Source organism: Oryctolagus cuniculus, chromosome 3 (assembly GCF_964237555.1).
Source record: "Oryctolagus cuniculus chromosome 3, mOryCun1.1, whole genome shotgun sequence".
In the NCBI taxonomy this organism is placed as follows: Eukaryota; Metazoa; Chordata; class Mammalia; order Lagomorpha; family Leporidae; genus Oryctolagus; species Oryctolagus cuniculus.
Window position 1 is genome coordinate 145,365,076 of NC_091434.1, and position 20,615 is coordinate 145,385,690.

General features: G+C 37.1%; 1 protein-coding gene across 13 annotated transcripts in view; it reads left to right on the forward strand.

The window, feature by feature from the left end:
* The window catches only part of CD36 (CD36 molecule (CD36 blood group)), a 206,392-nt gene that overhangs the window by 144,531 nt on the left and 41,246 nt on the right, over positions 1–20,615 (forward strand). For 3 of the 13 annotated variants that reach the window (XR_011387411.1, XM_008258301.4, XM_070071241.1), the window contains exon 1: positions 18,750–19,814. The exons of 8 other annotated variants lie outside the window; for them this stretch is intronic. The gene's annotated coding sequence lies outside the window, so the exon portion shown is untranslated. Of the gene's footprint in view, positions 1–2,240; positions 2,510–18,738; positions 19,815–20,615 lie in introns of those variants that run through there. 2 more of the 13 variants (XM_008258298.4, XM_002712016.5) reach the window with 2 other exon arrangements.

Below are 20,615 nucleotides of genomic sequence, written 5' to 3' on the forward strand. Positions count from 1 at the left end.
ATGAAAACATCTATCTGCCATCTCCGTCTCTCTTTGCTGTTCCCATAAAATTATATTTAAAAAGTTTTTAAGGAACAGGTGTTTGGTGCAGCGGTTAAGATGCCTTTCAGAGGGCTAGCCTTGTTGCATAGTGAGTTAAGCTGCTGCCTGCCACCCCAGCATCCCATATGGACACCGGTTCAAGTCCTGGCTGCTCTGTCTCTGATCCAGCTCTCCCCTAATGTGCCTGGAAAAGCAGTGGATGATTGCCCAAGTACTTTGGCCCCTGTCACCCAGGTGGGAGACCCAGGTAAAACTCTTGGCTCCTGGCTTTGGGCAGGCTTAATTCTGGCCATTGTAGCCATTTGGTGAGTGAACCAACAGATGGAAGATCCTCTCCTTTCTCTCTCTCTCTCTCTCTCTCTCTCTCTCTGCAACTCTGACTTTGAAATAAATAAATCTTTAAAAAAAGGAACAATTTGGGATTCTCATATCCAATATGAAAGGGCTTGGGTTCTAGTTCCAGCCCCTTCAGATTCCAGCTTCCTGCTAATGCGCACCCCGGGAGGTAGCAGTTTATGGCTCAAGTACATGGGTCCCTGTCACTCACATGGAAGACCAGCTGTTGGATTTGCCCTGACCCAGCCCTGGCTGTTGTGGGTACTTAGGGAATGAATGAACCACTAGAAAGTAAAACTGTCTAAATCTGTTTATCTCTTTCTGTCTCTCTGCCTTTCAAAGAAAATGAATAAATTTTTTAAAAAGTTAAAGCAATTATTTTATAAAATACCAGGATAAAATCCATGAGAAGATATATGAAAGAGGTGACAAGTGAAGAAAATAAAAATTAAGGAAGGAAAATTAACATTCTAGTAGAGGGTTTAAAAATCATCATCAGGATGATTTAGAACACACGTTTCTCACTCTCTGGGTGTCTGCAGCCTCATATGTTAAGTAATGGGGAATAGATGATGCAGAAAATTGTTTTCCAATTTCTGTAATGCATGAAGGTCATGAAGGAAAGAGAAGCAGGCCAAAGGTCCTTGAATATATGAATCACAGCAGTCTATTTCTGAACAAATGTGGACTTCCTGTGGATCTTCTACCCATAGATTTTCACGTGGAATTTTCTTCCGTGCACAAGTTACATTTCTGTAATGTGCGTTCCTTGAAATAAGTGTTTTTAAGCTAATGAGGCCAGTATGGACATATACTGTTTCCTTGGTAAGTACTGGCCAGTTAGTAACAACTCATCAAAGATGCATATTTTAATTTGCTCACTGTAGAATCCAGTTGATCATCCATAGACAGCTAAGAATGCTCTAAAATCAACAACCAAACACCCGACCGTTTCTGAACTGTGCTTCAGACAACTATACTTGGCAGAATTTTTCTTTTAGCCCTCTTGCTTAAAGGTAGGGAGTTGGCCAGTAATATTTATAGGCAACTCATGAATATTATCAATTTCACTAATTAAAACCTCTGTGTTCATTTTGATTATGCCACTCTTCAGTTTAGAGGAAATAAAGATAATTAACATGGGACTTCTATCAAATACCTGAAAACCAGTTCTAGGATGAGCGTTGTCAACTAACATAACTGCCTACTTCAAGAAAATAAATTCAAAGTGGCTAACACATCAGCATATCAGTTTATATGAAGTATTCAAAAGGCTTTTGGGAAGGACTCACATTAGGGATCATACCTAGTGGCAGACTTCTAAGCTTTTTAGTGGCTACATGATAAATATCTACTCTGTATGAGAGTATATGAGGATGCACATGCAATAAATCATATAAATTGATCAAAATTTATGATTTTTAATTCCCAATCATTGATTTCATCTAGCATACACCACAATGGCCTTATTTTTCTTTGGGATTTCTTCATTTTTGTTCTGACTTACCTGATTGTTATCATTGCACATTGCACATACAATACTCATCAACGATTGCTCTCTTATTTCTCCAATGCACACAGGAGCATCGTAGCAATCGTAAGCCTGCCTGTTGTTGGTGTCATCTCCAGCTTTCCACAAACCATAATATTTGTCAATGCTTTCTTATCTCAAAGACCAGGGTACATGTGATATGGCACCTAGGAGGACTGTAATGTGCTAAGACGCAGGATGGAAGAGACAAGGGAATTGCTTTGAGAAAGGCAGTAGGAATATCCCTGGAGAGGGAACTGCTTCTGTGTTCTTTTAAACGTCACAGAGTAATTGTTTCTTTCTTTAAAGGAAAGAACCAGAGCAAAGAGCAGCTCCTTTTCAAGCTAGAGAGGTCAGCAAACACTGGCTGCAGAGTTTACTGTGGTTTAGGAGCCCCACAGCCTCACTGGAGTGTCAATCAAAATTCCTCAACCATTCTTGGCTCTGTGGAGGTGGGGCTGACTAAGGTGCAGCAGGATCTGACCCAGCACTTGGGGCAAACAACCAGAGTCATCAGTGTTAATTCCGTGGTCTTCCACCCAGCATTTGAACGTGTGATATCATTCGTGACCGTGCGCTCTTTCCTCGGACCTCTAACTGGTAATTACACCCCTGAAATGGCTGCAAAGTTACCTAGTCTAAAGATGTCAGATCTAGGCTGCTGCCTGCAGTACAAAACTCTGTGACTTTGCTCTGACTTTTGCTTTGTTTCTGTCCAGTTTCAGATACATTTGCATTTCTCTCTTTCAGGGAGTAGAATATATGGGATATTTGTAGGCCGTTAGGCACCCCAATCCAAAGAAAGTAAAAGGAGTTGATCAAATGAAATTTTACTAAGATCTTCTCAATAATGACTACATTACTAAATGATATTAAGGCACTCAGAAAATACTTTAAATTACCCAAACTCAGCAGCATATATATGCTTATACAAATGCAACAAGAGGAGAATATCATAACAGAGAAACCTACTAAAAGTACAAATTCATGCTTGGCTATCTTTTCATTTTGAAGAAAAATATGTTCCTGGAAGACTTAAAATTTACATGCCCGTTACTGAAAGAGGTGATTCTAGTGAACATCATTATGGAGTTTGGACTTTCTTATATTAAGATTATAAGGCAGAATAGTTGTTTTCCTAATCCAGGAGAAAGAAGGATCTGACCTCCCCAGCTTTTGATGGTCAACAGTAGCAAGTGGAGGTTCCAGGCGGCCTTTACTGCTGGCGTTCCTGCCTGGTACTAGTTAACAGGGGACTGCTGTCACTTGTTTGAGAGAGGCAACATTGCAACTTTATTTTGCTCTCAAGTTAGAGAAATCATCATTGTATTATATTTATTTGAGTTTTTGAATCTTTGATCTATTAGTAGCCAATAGGATGCATGAATTACTGCATGCTGAAGATTAACCAGGAAAGTCAGTTTTGGATTTGTAAATCATTGGTGAGCTGTTTTTCAATAAGAATGAGCTAGTAATAATGGGAATGCTAATAGTAATAGAAAACCAGGTATAGAAATTAGGTAAAATATTACAGAGGATAGGCACGGTTGTTTTACTGGTCACATCGTATCATTTCTAGTAATGGCATTCTATTTTGGCCTTCCTGCTGATACAAAGTTCTGTAGGATCAAACTATTCCTATGTCTTAGCTTTATTTATTGTGATTATCTTCAATGCTGGGATATTTGGCTTTGGTGAATTAAAAGAGCGTGGGAGATGATGGTTTGCCTCGCTGGGCGTTGTGTGGAGACACGGACAGGAAATACTAAACTGCTCATTTGAAACATCACAACCATGACTTTTGACTCAGATCTGTGCAAATCTGCCACTTGTGTAGTCAATATTTATACTCAAGTATTCTAGACAAGTCATGATTAAATATTTTAATATAACATCTCAAGTAATTACTGCTTTACAGTTTCCTATGATACTCATATGTATAGTCATTGCAAACAAGGAAATTAAAGTGACAGAGTGTAAGGCAATGCCACTAAATAGACATATTTCTATACTAAAGGCAAGGAATTTATGAAGGCTGGCACAGCAGAGATGACTTTGCTTCTAAAGAGCTAGATTATGTGTGGCATCTTGTTCATTCGTTCAGAAATATTTGTCCAATATGTAAAAGGTACTCACAATGTTCTGTGTCCAATCTCATCTATTTAGCACAGCAGGTAGTCAGGTAATCAAATGATCCCATGGTATAAGTATTTTAATAAACTGAATGGATAGCAAGACAGAGGATGTTTTGTGGAGGATGCTGCTCTATTACCTTACCGAGGGATCCTGCATTGAGTATAGTATCGAAAATTTTCACATTTCTTCTTTAAGGCTGATGAAAGATCAGTGGACTCCTAACTCTCTGTAGCCTGTGGAGTCAGGTTGCTTAGAAACTCAGTGACTATGAGCTTGCCATGGCAACCTAATTTATCAGTGACTGCAAAACTAACTTAGCTGGCACTGTGCCAAACCTCCATAGTGAAAGTAAGAATATTCAGATTAGTTCTTTTTCAATGCCAGGATTGTATTATTCACACAATCAAGCTAGATAATATTTCAGATTTGCCAAATCTTCAAAATAATGAGTTATAATTTATAAGAGTTATAACCACATAACAGTTAAGCCTAAAGTATGCTTGCATTTTATATTAAATTATATAATGTGTTATAAATGTATCTGCTGTTACTATCTCATTGCCTAAGTTTATATATGTATACGTATATACATATATATATATAAGCTTTGTTACATTAAAGCACATATAAACTTCATTAAGTTTGACAAAGCAAAACCAGTATAGTGTACTATCTGTGTGCTAATAAAAGGCCCTGTAATATTGACTTTTAGTAGTAGTTCTAACCAGACAACCTATAAATCTATCTAAATATGAATATATATAGATTAATGATTTTATTTTATATTACTGACTCCTTATTTGCAGATCATATAAATATGAGATGTTATTATTTGTCTGTAAAATCTTATCTTTTAAGTAACTTACCCAATAATCTCAGATACAAATACATTAGAAAATTAGTTTCTTTGAAAATCACATTTTTGCAATCACAGAAAAGATATTTGAGAACTTGTTTTCATCCTTCGACTGAGTAGTTGCTCCCTGCAACACATTTTTTGAAGATTTTGCCCTTTTAGCTTTAAGGCAGGTTTTTGCATCTTAATAGCAGTTTCTATTATACACATCCATGCTCTGTGTAAACTGTCGTATTGTCTTCTCTGAACTTCTTCCTCTGTAAGTGTTGTATTCATCTTATTTCCCTGTGGTTCCAACTTTGTGTTTATCAGAGTCAATAGCAGGGATAGAGCCACAGGTCTCCTGAGGTAGTACTATTACAAACCCTTTTCTCCTGGGGTTTGGCATTTATGCATTTTGTTTTGCTATTAAGAGTTCACCATATTAAAGGTTCTCTTGAGAATGAAAGATGCAGTCTGACTCAGGTTTTCATGAGGCAATGCTACATTTGATGATACTCTCAAGTTTTCTTTATGCTTCATTCATTTCCTCCTCATTCTGCAATTCTTTTTTTTTTTTTTTGCATTCTCTAGTCCATCTCTTCAAGTAGGCAGTGCCCTTGTAGATGACAATATGCCTCCTCTCAAGATGGAAACAAGCACAAAGATGGAACGGAGGGCATTTTCATGGAATTAATGGCATTAATTGGAACTCAGCATCCAATTCCCAGGAGTCTTTTTTTAAGGCCCCAAAGTCTAGGCCACATTGGTCCCCTCTCTTTTCAGGGGCATTTTCTAGTTAAACTAAAGGTACACTGTTTCTAGCAAAACAAATGAGCAGTGCTGAACACTCAGCAACTTAAAGGAATCAAACTTCTATCAAGGGATTGTGTATGTCAGTCTCTATGTGAAGCAATGGACTTGCATGTAAAAATTATATAGCACAGCATGAATACCAGGAGACTTAAAGCAGGCTTTTCATTGGCCAAAACAAAAGGATACTATTGCTAATGATCTACTTTTTACGTTTAATCGTACCTTTTTGGTCTGAGTGAATTATTCTAGTAATTTTCAGAAAACTTCCATTTACTCAATATGTCTGTTCCTGAGTGGCAACCAATACATAAACAGAGTTGACACATTGGATCATTTTAAATGTTTGGAAAACTTATTGTGTATGACTGTGTCGCTCATCATTGAGTGACAATCACTCAAGACATCTGTGGAGTAGAGGAATTAATGCCCTTAGTAAGCATGTTGTATAAGGTGGAATAATCAGATTTTTGTTTAAAAGTGACTACATCTATTCTTTATTCCATTACATGCAGAGTGTCTAATAAATATAAAACTTACACACCTGGAATATCATCAGTTTCTTTTTTTAATATTTATTTGGAAGGCAGAGTCTCTCTCTCTCCCTTTCTCCCTCCCTCTCCCCCCCTCCCTCCCTCCCTCTCCCTCCCTCTCTCCCTTCCCACCTCCCTCCTCCACCCCCCCCCCACATACACACACACACACACACACACACACACACACACGGGGCACAGTGGAGAGACAGGAGAGGAAGAGAGCAGGAGAGAGATTAATTGATTGATCTTCCATCTGCTGGCTCCCTCCCCAGATTTCTTCAACAGCCAAGTCTGGTCTGGGCAAGGCCAATGCCAGGAGCCAGGAATTCCATCCAGGACTCCTGCATGGGTGGCAGGGGCACAAGTACTTGGGCCATAGTCCACTGACTTCCCAGGTGCATTATCAGAGAATTAGATTGGAAGTGGAGCAGCTGTAACTCGAATTGCCAGCATCTCAAGCAGAGGCTTACCCCACTAAGGCAGGACACTGGCCCCAGTCATCAGTGTTTTTAAACTTGCTATCAGATAATGTGGAAAATCAAAGTAGTCATCTACCAAAATGATTGGCAACTCATGTCTTTTTAATCTATGCTATAATATTTATGGTGCAGTTTATTCAGCATCAAACTAATGAATATTTGAGCATCTGTTGTGAACCAGACGCTATTTAAAACCTGGGGCAAAATGGTAAATGCTGCCAACCTGATGCCTATGGAATACAGTATAGGGGATTTGTTTGTGATTCAAAATTTTGCAACTCGTGAATGAGGAAATAAATGGTGAATGGAGCTTTTTGGGAAATATCATTTGTGGCTGGGACACTAAAATGTGCTGGAGATATAGAGAAGAATAAAATATGGTCACATGATATATGTAATTTGTTATATTAATAGCTATAATGGTTGCATATAGTATAGAAAATTATACTGCAGAATTATTTCCCCTTTTCATTTTTTAAAAGAAAATTACTGATAAGGTCATGTTCTTGACCATATTACATGGCTAGAACTTTGGTTAGGTATTTTTATTATCTAAAATACATGTGATCTAAATATTATATTTTATATAGAATCTCAGATTATTAGTCTGGGTGCTTTTGATTTAAACCAGGAGATTTATTGGCCCACATAAAAGAAAACTCCAGAATTAGCACCTGTAAGGCACAGTTGCATCAAACTATAAGCCCTGCTAAGCTTTTTCTGCTCTACCTTTCTTTTTGATATTGGATTTGACTCAGGCTGGCTTTCTCTGAGGTTATGAAAAGCCAATAGGAGCATGGATAAAACCTTCTTTGTCTTATGTATAAGGGTTGGAAAGCAGATGATAGTGGAAAAACCTATTAAAACTGGTGATGATAGTAGAAAAACCCATTACCACTGGTGTTGAATGAAGAAGCATACATGGATTTGAAGTCAACACTCAATCCAGGTCTCCTACCAAGGTGGCAGCAACCTAAGCACTTGAGCCGTCACCTGCTGTTCCCCTCTGGGAAATTCCTGAGCATGATGAATTATCCCCTACAGGTTAAAATTTAGTCAGTTGAGAGGGAGGAGATGTACAATTTGGGACATGCTCAAGCTGACTTGCCCCAAATGGTGGAGTTAGAAATGTGCCAGGAGATTCCAATACGATCCCATCAAGGTTGAATGTACCAATGCCATCTCACTAGTCCAGGTGATCAATTTCAGGTCACAATAGATCATAATGATAGGACTAAGAGTCAAAGGGATCACATAAACAAGACTAGTGTCTGCTAATATTAACTGATAGAATAAAAATGGGAGAGAATAATCCAACATGGGAAGCGAGATACACAGCAGACTCATAGAATGGCAGATGTCCTAAACAGCACTCTGGCCTCAGAATCAGCCCTAAGGCATTCGGATCTGGCTGAAAAGCCCATGAGAGTATTTTAGGCATGGAAACCCAAGACACTCTGGCAAAAAACAAACAAACAAAAAAACGAAAGATCTCCGCAAGTGAGATCCCAGTAGAAAGAACACGTCATCAGTCATCAAAGAAAGAGGTACCTTTCTCTGAAGGGAGAAGAGAACTTTCACTTTGACTATGACCTTGTCTAAATAAGATGGAAGTTGGCAAACTCAAAAGGCTTCCATAGCCTTGGCAACTCATGACTAGAGCCTAGGGAGATTACTGATGCCATAAACAAGAGTATCAATTTGTTAAGTCAACAACAGGAGTCACTGTGCACTTACTCCTCATGTAGGATCTCTGTCCTTAATGTGTTGTTCAATGTGAAGTAATGCTACAACTAGTACTCAAACAGTATTTTACACTTTATGTTCTGTGTGGGTGCAAACTGATGAAATCTTTACTTTATATACTGATGATCAATTTAGTATATATGAAGATAATTGAAAATGAATCTTGATGTGAATGGAATGGGAGAGGGAGTGGGAGATGGGAGGGTTGCGGGTGAGAAGTAAATTATGGGGGGGGGAGCCATTGTAATCCATAAACTGTACTTTGGAAATTTATATTTACTAAATAAAAGTTTAAAAAAATTTAGTCAGTTGCAGATGTTGGATTTAATCAGATTTATTCATTGTGCTTGATCGTTATGGTTGGAGCAAATCTCTCAAACACCTCTTATCCCTCATGTGTTGTATTTTTCTAAAAAGATATTGCCTGTTTTCAGCTTTAATTTTATCCACCTAGGATTGGACGAAGAAGATTGTCTGAAAGACTATCATATTCAGTGGTAGCAACTGCATCACAGGAGGGAAGGGTTTTCCAAGTAATTAATTTGCAATAAGATACTATGGTGATTTTTTAAAAGTCTATTCTCTGAACCTAAAGGACAGATACCAAGAGAAAGTGCTAAATAGCACCAATTTAATTTAATCCTCACTTTATGAATTCCAATGGTTTGAAGAAGAATTTAATTTTTTTTTTTTTTTTTTTTTTTTTTTTTGACAGGCAGAGTTAGACAGTGAAAGAGAGAGACAGAGAGGTCTTCCTTCTGTTGGTTCAGCCCCAAATGGCTGCGACGGCCGGTGCACTGCGCTGATCCAAAGCCAAGAGCCGGGTGCTTCCTCCTGTTCTCCCATGCGGGTGCAGGGCCCAAGCACTTGGGCCATCCTCCATTGCCTTCCCGGGCCACAGCAGAGAGCTGGCCTGGAAGAGGAACAACCAGGACAGAATCTGGCACCCCAAACGGGACTAGAACCTCCGGGTGCCGGCGCCGCAAGGTGGAGGATTAGCCAAGTGAGCCGGGACGCCAGCCTGAAGAATTTAATTTTTCGAGTACACATTAGGGCAGTAAATATGAAGTTCAGAGAGTAAGTTCCAGTCTACGGTTTGATTTTGACTAAAATATCTTTTGATAATACTGGAAGACCCTGTGCTGTTTGTTCATTGAACTACCATTGATGGTTATATGCTCTGCAAAGCATCTCTTAAAGGGTAGGCATTTGCTGCAGCAGTGAAGATGTTCCTTGGGATGCCTGCATCTCATATCTGAGTGCCTGGGTTTGAGTCCTGGATAGTCTTCTGATTCCAGCTCTTGTTGATGTCACCCTGGAAGGCAGCAGGTAATGGTTTCAGTGGTTGGAGCCCTGCCACCCACATAGGAGACTTGGAATGAGTCCCTACCGGCTGTCTATGGCCTGGTCCAGCTCCAGTTGCTGCAGGCTTTTAGGAAGTAATCCAGCAATTGTTACAGGCATTTGGGAACTGAAATAGAGCTGTTTCTCTCTTTGTCTCTGTGCCTTTAAAAAGTAAATAAATGAAAAGGATAAAAAATGTGTTATGTGGATAAATCTATAAAAGGAGTTGAGGACCAAATGCATTCATGGTTTCTTCTAATTTAGAGATATTTGTATTTTTGTCTGTGAAATTGCTAGAAATTAATTTGGGTATAATTGCAAATTTACATATCTGAAACCAGATCTTATTTTGAAAGGAAAGATAAATATTAGATGTGAGTAGCCAAAATATCAACAAGAACAGAACAGAGGAAGAAGAAAAAGCTAAAAGAAGCTTCTGAAAGAGAGAAATCTATACTCGAGGCTTATCAAAGCAATATTTTGGGATTCACACTGTAACATGGGAAATCCTTAATGGAATTTTTTGGGGTGTTGCATGGAATGGTGTGTTTGTCATGTGTTTATATGTTTATTTCATCTCAAATTTTTTTACTCCCATCACATTTGTATCTTTACCCATGACCTGGAGGCAGTGTGGAGTGAGAGATCTTGAACTTAAAAGGCAAGAGAATATAGCTGTGGCTCAGAAGTCTCGAGAGCAAAAGTAGCAGGACTTGGAGATTCATTTGAAGGTGACATGCCATACCAATGAAATTTCCATAACCTATCATTGTTTGCTTTAAAAAAAAAAAAAAAGAAACCCAGAAAACAACAACAAAATTACCTTAGAGAATTTGAAGGGGGAGTAGTCCTAACACTGTGAGCCCTTGGTTGCTTCTCTGAGAACAATGAGTTGACACTTGACTAATGATGGAGTTTGGGATGCTCAAAGCAATCTAAGAGAGTTAGAGGATAAAGATTTTCTGTGTGATCTCTGTGAGTACTTTAGGAAGTCCATTGCCATTCTCCATAATGTAGCAAGCTTTAATGTTGTTATGAAACTGTCAGGGCTCATATGAACCTTAATAATTAAGTCCAATTTCTCTACTATCCAAAATTTGAATGTGGAAGATTACAAAGGGAAGGTTTCATTTTATCCCTGACAAGTTTGTCATTTCTTTCACTCAAGCAAGTAACTAGATATTGCAAAAATACATGCAAATAGTTGAAGGAGTTCAATGTTTTAGAATGATTCTAAATTTATAAGGTATCTGTCTTTTATATCATACAATGGTTGTTGGTAGTCTGCCACTTTTTATTCTGTCTGGATTCTAATGTTTTATAGAACATATGTATGAAAATATATAAATATACCAATTTAAATGGTTCATAGAATTTCCAGGAAAACATGTATTTCTGGACATTTCCCCTTACCCAGTATATGTATGTGCATGTTTGTGTATGTGTATAAATGATTCATGAAAATACATATTTATGTATTTTTGATACTTTGTTAAAACTCAAAAATCCACTCAATGTAAGATGTTCCAAGTTTTGATCCTATGAATTTTGGCAATCTTAAAAATATGTTTTAAGCTACTCCCTGTGATTCATTTGAGAAATAGCACTACAAACCAAACCTCCTGGCTCCTCAAAAGACAGGAAACCCAGCCTGTTCCCAACACAGATCCTCTCCTTGAACCCATTGAAAAATCAACCTGGAAAATGTTTTGGTTTTACTGTAGGAAGTGATGGATGGTTTTAGCTTCCTTTAAAACTATAAGCTGCTTCCATGTCACTCAGATGCCAAGTTTGTGCTATTTCTTCCAGTTGTCAGTGCTAGAAGATCATACCTCTCCATTCAAGGGGTGAGAGGAGGGGGAGCGTCAAAGATGCATTATTTCCTGTGTGGCATTTTTTAAGCCGTTGTCGTTAGGAAAAGAGTTGTAGATTGGTGCCTCCTCACACAGGGCACCAAAATGTTAGGAAGAGAGGCACAGAATAGAGACGAAGCAATGTACGAATTTACAGCCAGACCAAATTTATTCAGAGAAAATAAATTCATAGAGGTGGGTGACCAACTGCCTGCGTGCATATTGATGGAACACATGACAGAAGGCTCCGCCCCCTGGGGTGGGGCCTTTTTAAGGAGGGCTAGAGATGGGGCTGGTGGAGGGGAATTCCTGGAACTGGGTGGGGCCTTGGGAACCTGGGGAAAAATGCAGGGTGGGCTATGAAGGCAGTAGGGTGTGAGACCCAACTGAGATTCAAGGGCAAGGAATACATTCCATTGTTTATCTTTTGGGCAATAAGCAAGAATGGCTGAGGCTTATGTCCTTGCTCCATCAGCTGTTATATAACATACTTCTTAGAAAACAATTTTTTCTTCTCCTAGATTTAGAATTCAGCATGCTTCCATTTCCTTGGAAAATGTATGTTTGTATGTGTACATGTCCCAACTATGGACCTAGTTCTTTCACAGAGCTAATACCCAATTCCTCTCTATCTGTACGTTTACAGTGTGGTAAATGAGCAGATGGCCCACAGATCAATATTAGAAAATTTTTAAGAGACAGGCTTGTAAGTGTGGTTACTATGTGTATGTTTTTAAAAAAATATGCCTTGATTTTAAATTTCAGATGTTTTATACTATAAAGTGGAATAGTTAATTTAAGCTTCATCATAAACCTTGTATCTTTATATACATTTTTCTATTTCAATACATTCATCATGCTCTCCAAATTTTGTTTAAACAGAATTTTTTAAAAAATCCTTGGCATTACTTTAGTATCTTAACACGAGCTATTTTGACCAAGCAAAGAGCCTTTAAAAAAGTAAATTAATTTCTCTAACCTTTTTTAAAATTATTTTATTCACTTCATTTTTTAGGTTTTCATTTTAGGAACTCTCTCAAGTAGTCCAAAGCTGTCATATTTCTCAGCACTAAAATTTTTGTACCTTTCCTTGTAATTTTCTATCTTGCTGCCTTGTAAAATTTCAAATTAACTGAAGAATTATTTTCCTTAATTATTTTAAAATTGATACCCAGCAACTAAATGCTATCAATGATTTTTTTTTGCCTGCTATTTCACCACATCATGCTTTGATGGTTACTCTTTTACCTGAGTGTTTTGTTTTTTCTGATAATACTGCTCCATCTATGGTCTGAGGATAACCAACCTGAAAAACTATGCTGATCATAACGTTTCCTCATGTTTCTTAGCTTCACTTTAATGTTGACTTCCCTCTCCGATTCCTTGGAGAGCTAAGTCATCTTTTCAAAGTGTTCAAGTAAGCGTTAGGGCTGCCAACTTTTTTGTTGGCCTATGACATGTACATACTGATCTGCCCATGCCCACCTGAGAACCATCTCCAGTCAGCTCCTACCATGGTTTCTAATAAACATGTGGGTAAGACTACTTTATATTTTTAATGTGATATGTTTCTTTCACTCTATCTTGTGGCTCATTAGACCACATGGTTCAAGCCTGACCTTTACCCTGATATTCTGCTTTGTATCTTTATAGATGTCCTTCCATCATTCTTTTAAATGTATGATAAGAAATTTCCATTTTAGTTTCTCAACATTTTACTGACATTACATTATGCTTTTGTCTGTTTAGTAAGTCTTTAACGGTTGTATACATACGTGTTTATTCTTATCCCCGTATATGAAATTCTTCTTCTTTATATAAAGCAGATAGAATAAGACATTAGAGCAATAATTATAGCAAATGAATACCCTAGGAATTAAAAAAATGCATATGTTCATCTATTATACAAACACAATTACAAATAAAAGTACTTCAAATAGTTCACAGACAATGGACTTAAAAGTAAGTTTATTTTGGTGAAAAAATTGTGAAGTCCATGCATAGGGTTTTTATCATGGGAATATGAATTTCCATGAACTTTTTGAAGATTCCTCATATTCTTATATAAGCATCTATGCATGTATAAATCTCCACTGTTATTTCCTACAAATTAAAGGAATCAAACAAAATTTGTTTTAGCTTTACATTGGTAACTGATGTTTTGAGACAGTTTACAGGTACTTACAATGAAATTTGTTTTAAATCTGAAAATAATTCTGTTAATTGCCACCTCTAGGATGTTCACTCTTCACTGCTTATTGTGTCCAGATATCATTTTCCTCTCCATGTATTAACTGGTTACATAAAATTATTCATCAAGTTGTGTAAATACTGTAAAAGGAATATGTAAAGCTAGGTATTGATCAGGAACAGATTTACCATTTCTCAGAGGGGTATAGGCTCTTTTGTCAGTTTGAATTTTAACGCTTGTTTTGGCACATAGCAAAGGGTTATCTGAAGGACCTAGTAGGGTGTTGTAACTGATCAGCGAGGTGAGGTCACCTCAGCAGGCTCTAAGCTCCCTGTGTGTGTGAACTCTGTTCTCTATCATCATTATTTTCATAAGTTTTGAGCCCTTGCTTACCCATAGAATCTAGAACCACAGTGCATGTTATACTGAGGTGTTTTTCCTTGTTGAGCTGTAAAAAGAAAAAAAACATTAAAAATTTTTCAGTTATCTACTACTATAAACTGCCAATATCTTGTTATCTAGCTTTCTCAGTTTGAAGTTTAAATCTACCATTGGATTTGATCTCGAGCTCAAGGGTACAGGTAGGCTCCATATGGCTATTCTCTTTGACGTGAAGAGACCAGGAACACAATGACTATGTCTTGCTGATTTTGCAACCTCTACTGTTAATAAAGCTGTGATCAGAACTTTTGGCCATGTGATCCCTCTCCCAGAACTTCTGTAATGAGTCACAACTGCTTCTCAAATATGTTGCAATATTTGTGTTACTCATTATACTCTTCCTCTTTTACTTCACAAGTGTAAAAGGCTATGACTCAGCTTATTTAACAATATTGTTAAAAAGAAGTTTTAAAAGCCATAAAAATGCTAGAAAAAAAGGGTATTTTGTTTTTCACATTGTGGCAGTGGAGAATGGCTTTCAAAGTATGACACAATCCTTAAAAGGAAATGAATGAAAAGTAATTAAATAAATATGAAAAATTTCTGTAATTTAAACATACAGTAAAAAGAAAGAAAACTTTGTCAACCTAAAAAAGTCAAATGTCAAAGAGTGGGTATTTCCTTAATAATTAACCAAAAAAAAGGACAAATCAACTCATAGAAAAAAAATTAACAGGAATATGTCAGAAGATGTATTTATTTATTATTTTTTTGAAAGGCAGAGTTACAGAGAGGCAGAGACAGGTAGAGAGAGAGTTCTCCCATCTGCTGGTTTACTCCCCAGATGGCTGCACCAGCATGAGCTGCACCTATCTGAAGCCAGGAGCTAGGAGCTTCTTCCGGGTCTCCCTCATGGGTACAAGGGCCCAAGTCTTTGGGCCATCTTCTACTGCTTTCCCAAGCCATAGCAGAGAGCTGGATTGGAAATGGAGCAGCTTAGACTCGAACTGGTGTCCATATGGGATGCCAGCACTGCAGGCCATGTCTTTGTCCACTATGCCACAGTGTCAGCCCTAATATACTTTTAAAATTAAAAAAAAAAAAAAGATTTATATACTTACTTGAAACGAAGAGTGACAAGAGCAAGGGTGGGGGGGGGGGTGTCTTTCATCCTCTTGTTCATTTCCCAAATGGCTGCAACAGCCATGTTTGGGCAGGCTGAAACCAGGAACCAAGAACTTCACCCAGGTCTCCCACATGGGTCGAACAGGCCCAAGTACCAGGTTCTTTAGCAGGCAGTGGATTGAGTCCCAGCTGCTCTGCTTCCAAAGGGTGCTCTGACACGGGATGCCCACACTGTAAGCAGCAGCTTATCCTTACCTAGCATGCTTTGGGAAGTAGACTCAACTCAATTATATAGAAAAGTTTTACCAAGCAACAAACTTGGTAAAAACTTAAAATTTAGTATAAACCCATCAAATGATGGATAGAGACAAGCCATCTACCACGTTTTTGTGCACAAGTATGAGCAGTAATTTAGTAAAATGTTCCCTACAAAAAAAGAACTACAAATCGTGTCTTAGGAAGTTCATTTCCCACTTTTACTGATATTCCTGCACAAGTATACAAAGCTACACATGCAATATACTTTCTGCATTATTTTTGTGAGAGTAAAGAACTAGAAATTATATCTATTAAATGGTGACTAGACACTGAAAAGATGAAATAGTCACTGTGAACTATTTTACAATAGTGATAAAAGGGAAATTCTCTTTGTGATATGGTAAGTTCCAGAAAGTATTTATAAATCAGTCTAGGCATTACCTCATATTAAATGTTAAGTTTCACATCTCAGGAGCAGGGTAGCATATGTAACAGTGGTTACTTCTAGGGAATAGATTTGGATATTGACTTCTCATTTTATACCATTCTATAATTTGTGGTATTTCTTACTTGTTTGGGTTTAACAAATTACCTAAAATAAAATTTTGCTTACTAGCCCATGATAATCGACAATTACTTTTTCAACAAAAATGCTGTGTGGTTCTTTCCTAAATCCTTTGTGTCATCACTTAATTGTTACCACAGTTCTGGCAGAGAGATTTCCACTGTGGCTGGGAGGTGTAAAGTAGTTAACAACATTTCATGCCCCTAGGAAATAATGAAAACTAATCTTAAATTGAGGCCCATTCACTTTCTGAGCATATCTTAGGCCCAATCAAACGATGGCATAACTGTGTTAAGAACAAGCAGCACAATGGCCTCTCCTTTCCATTCATTCTCGGCTCCTTTTAAAATGTTATTCTCTTTGCAGTCCTTGTGTGTGTCCATTCATTCAACTGTTTACCAGTCTGTGCCCCTTCTGAACTTGGGGGCACTCGCAGTGGATTTAAACAGGCACAGCCCAGAATCCTAATAAATGCAGACAGGACAAAAACATAGGTCAATTGTAGGATTTTGTCCAGCGGTGATAAGTTATTGGCAGGGAACAGAGCAGAGACAGAAGCGAGGGGAAGAAAGCTGGCAGGAAGAGGGCAACAGGAGGAAGCATAGTTTGAGTGCCCAGGGGTTTCCAGGCCTTCGTCAAGGGCTGCACACTCTTCATCTCATTTAGTTCTTACCAGTCTGATATTTAGTTTTCTCTAATGTTTGATTATGAGAAGAAGAGCAGTGGATATGTTCTTTAGCTTGATTGTGGCAACCATTTAACGTTGTATACATACATGTTGGAATTTTAATAACTTATGCCTTTTTAATTTTATTAATATTATACCAGATTTCACATATTTCATAGGTACAATTCTAAGAAGCTAACCATACTTTCCTCCTACCTGTTTCCCTCCCTCAATCCCCCTCCTTCCTTCTTTTTTTCTTTTCTTTAATGCTTGCAAAAACATCATTTCTATCCATTCTATAAACACAGGCTTAATGCACCACTAACCATAGTACTCAACAAGTAAAAAGTAGTAAGACCACAATTCCACAGGAGTATAATGAAAATCTCAAAAGAACAATTATATCACAAGGTGTCTGTTTGATGCCTATGCAATTATTCTATATTAACTTTAAAACATAAATGGTTACTTAATTCCTAACCCCCACTCACATAACGAGGGCCTGGTGGCCTCAGGATTTACTTCTGTCATATGATTTCTAGCCCTAAATGATCTTTCACAAAGCAGAGTTTACAAATAATTGTGCCTTTGTTGGCTTAAGCATATTGCCAATTTTATTGTTATTCTAATATGTTCATTTAGTGTTATTATAGATATACATAAAGTAAGATTTACCCTTATATGAAACACATTCCTTTTTAAAAAGGAAACCCCAACATTGTTTTCTCTGAAATGGGTGCCAGGGTGGAAAGTGCATGTTTTCCTCAAAGACCATGCTTTCAGGTTGGACTTGGCTGGTTCTGATGTGCTAAGCTGTTCAGAAACTGTTGTCCCTGGGCTTTTTTTTTTTTTTAATTAAATGAATAGAAATTTACAAAATACAACTCTTGCATTGTTGTGGCTTTTCCCCCCATAACCTCCTTCCCACCTGCAACCATCCCATCTCCTACCCCATTCTTCATCAAGGTTCATTTTCAATTATCTTTATATACAGAAGATCAACTTAATATATACTTTAGTATATACTTTAGTATATACTAAAGATTTCAACAGACTGGGCTTTTAAACACCCAGCAGCTGCTTCTGGGAATGTCAGTTTGCCTGTCTGAACAGCCGGCTCATGGCAATGTGTGACGTTTTCCTCTGCAGAGACTTGGATGGCACCAGGCCATCAGTTAAATACAGAACCAAGTAAGACCAGTGCCAAGGCAGCCATCTATTTTGTGTCTATTTGCTTCTGAAATATCTGTTGCTAATAATATTCATATTTTCCTGATGATTTACCAATCCTTTCAATATGTGTAAAATATGACTTTCAAAAGTATCTTATCTGGAGACCTGTTGTGTTGGCAAGTATTTCTGAATTGTCATATTGGTCTGTGAATATGTACAAATGAGAAATAAGGTTAAGAAGAAAATATATCAAAGTGGCTTAAATACCAAACAGATAGCTATAAGATTTTTAAGCAATATATGTATTAAATTAACATTTATACCATACTGCATTTTCACACGATACAGTCAACCTTAAAAAGTTCCAGCCATGGAACAATTGCCTTTTTTAAGTTTCCTGGAATCTCTAGGAGTTATTCATTTAAATGGAAAGGATAATCATGATAAGATTTCTTTGAGCGATTTCTATTCTCTCCTAATTAAGTGGTCTGAAATTTAGAAAGCTCATCCTAATATACCTAAAGTGTTTTTATGGATCATTAGCTTTTAAATAAACATGTCAGTAAAAAAAGCATTCTGAAAAATGCCAGGAAGAGTTGCTGGTTCCCTTTCGCATCATGTCTACTGCCTGCAATGTGCTGCCACACACATCTGAAAGGGACAGCGTGGGCACCCTAATGACAAAAACTGTCTTACATATGACCTAATGGACTAAATATACTGCTGGCTGTTATTCTTAGCTTGCTTTATGTCAAAGTTGACTTGAGACATTTATCCAGCTAGCCTGCGAAATCCAGGCTAATTTGACCTTCTGAAGATTTTCCTGTAAGAGTCTGAGGATTTCTTTCTACAAATGAAGATTTAATAATAAGAGGCCCTCTATCTCCAAAGCGCAAGTCCTTCTGTTTTGATTAGCTATAAAAATAATGACTTTGGAAATGATTTAAAGGCATTTTTTTAAACATTAAACATTCAACCTCTATAGTAATTGCATTTAAATATTATTTAATAGTCCTATTTGGACTGAAGATGTGTAAGGGATTTCATTTTTGGCAGGAGAACTTTGCTGTGCATGTGAAACTAATGTAAAACAAACAGAAAATGATAAATGGTTAAGAATGTTCTTTGAGAACAATAGGCTGTTTCCTTTTTTTAAGCCTGGTTGTCATCTTTGTTGATTGACAGAATGTCCAATTGTTTTTAGGATGGTTAATCACAGAGCTCTTCAGTGTTATGCTCTTTAGAGAAAAACACATTTAATTTAATATTCACAAGATGAGTTTTGCAAGCCTAGTCATGACACGGAAGTGAAAATAGGCTTTTCCTTCCCAATACACTGTTCCTGCTCCCAATCTCAGTTCGGCATCTGCAATAAAGATTCTAAAGGAAAACGGAATGTATTAGAGATGGCTCTGCAGAGCAGTTCCTTTTGTTTCTCTGGCCTCTGACTTACTTGGATGGCAAAACGGCCAAGAAAAAGAAAAAAAAAAAGTACTGCTGAGTAGCTCAGATATAGGTGATGGGTCTTCACATGATCACAAAAATAGACTCTGATGTGCCATACCAGTAGCGTGATGTGTGTGAGTTTCTTTTTTTTTTTTTTTCAATTCCTCTGGCAGTGAGCCACACACTGGGATCTGACGTTGTAGGATTTTTTTTAAAGCATATTTAAACTCTCACACACTTATGTAATGAGAATCTTGGTGTAAGATTTTTCTGCGGAATACCATTTGATCCTATTAAGAATTGTCTATTCAAATGTTGGAGCATTTGATTGAAAAATCCTTTTTAGCCCTTCTAAAGGTAAGTCATATGGTTTTTCTTAAATAAAAAAAGATGTAGAGACTCCCACTCCCAACTGATGGGAGATCACACTACTATGGAAAGACTCCTAAGATATTTTATTAATAAAGACAACCAAAAATAGTAGCTCTTGTCTTAAAGTCACTAGGCTTTATTTAAAAACCAGGTGTGTTGTGTTTTCCAGCTTGTCAATCTTCTACATTTTATGTTTGTGAACTATTAGAACCGTGTTCAAAGATATTTCACTATTTGATGTTTAGTATCTTTTGTTTGCATGCAAACATTTATTTGCTAACATTTAAAATGATTTACAGTCTGATTTGGATTATTGTAAAAATATTTGTTTTGTGTTCAGTCTATTTATACAAGATGCTTTGATAATGAAAATTATCAAAAATAATACTAAATATAATGGGATTTATTTACATAAATGTCTTGTTACTCCGGTCAGAATGCTCTGTAGTATGCAATTTTTAACTGATTATTAATTTGCAGAATCATTAGTTTGCTTAGTTTCCAGGCTAAATTTCACAGTTCCTTTTGGAAACTGAATTTGTCTACATGATTAAATTCAGTATGTATCTTGGATATGTGATTATTAAGCATTTTTCATTAATAAAGATGCAATAATTTTTCCCAGGAATTTAAATTTTAAATATTGACATTAATTAGTATAAATTAGCTTACAATTTACTAGAAAAATAACTAAAATAAATGTTTTTGGCAATTTAGTGCACTGTTTTCTTACATGATATAGAATTTGAATAAGGGACAAAGCATTCTGGAGAAATTAAGAGGCTC